We start from the raw sequence: 1169 nt of genomic DNA on the forward strand, positions 1-1169 counted from the left end.
GCTAACTGTCTAGGAGTTATTGCGATGAGGTTTAATTTGCACTCGGCTTTTAAACGAGTTGCTGCTGGAGGCACTGACACACGTAAAACCTGATACGCCCTCACCAGCAGCAGCAGCAGCAACAGCAGCAGCAACAGCAACACCAGCAGCAACACCGGCAGCAGCAACAGCACAAACACGAGCAGCAACAGTAGCAACAGCAAGAGCAGCAACAACAGCAGCAACACCAGCAGCAGCAACACCAGCAGCAGCAACACCAGCAGCAACAACACCAGCAGCAGCAACACCAGCAGCAGCAACACTAGCAGCAGCAACAGCAGCAGCAACAGGAGCAGCAGTAAGGTGGGTATGAAGTACCAGTCTTGGTTTATAATCGATGATGATAGCGCAAGAAATACAAAAAGCAACAAAAAATTTAAGAGGAGACAGCAGAAAAGAACCCCCGACGTCGCGCACTCGAGGGATCGAACGAAAGCCGACAATATGTTGAACCTCTAAACCCTAACAAATAAATAAATAAATTAATTAATTAATTAATTAATTAATAGATAAATAAATAAATAAATAAACAAATTGATAAATTAATTAATTAATTAATTTATTAATTAATTAATTAATAATGAGTTAATAAATAAATAAATACATCAGTAAACAGACAAACAAATTTATGTAAATGATGCATGCAAGAGATGCGGGTATTATTACTTCGAGTGTATTTTTACTGTTATTATTATTCAGAATCAATTATTAATAATATATAATATTATATTTTGTCCTATTATTATAATATTATATATTATATATATTATATATTGTATATATTATATATTATATATTATATATTATCAATAGATAAATAATAGGGTAAATAACGAAAGCAATGAAAACACTGATAATAATACGACAATAAAATAATAACAATAATAATAGCATTAATAATAAAACAAAAGCAATAAAGCAATAATAAAACAAAGTGTAATAAAAGAATTACTTCAATACTTTTGTTCGAGTGTATAAATCGCAAGGCCTGCGGTTTGCTTTTTCTGTCGTTGTCCGCAGACACGAAGAGACAGCGAAATCTTCTTAAGTCTAAATAATCCAACAAACGAAGTAATTCTGATGTATGTCCCCCTGTACAAACACATAATATATAATATATATATATATAT

This window comes from Eimeria acervulina, genomic scaffold (genome assembly GCF_000499425.1).
Source record: "Eimeria acervulina Houghton genomic scaffold, Eah_scaff533, whole genome shotgun sequence".
NCBI lineage: Eukaryota > Apicomplexa > Conoidasida > Eucoccidiorida > Eimeriidae > Eimeria > Eimeria acervulina.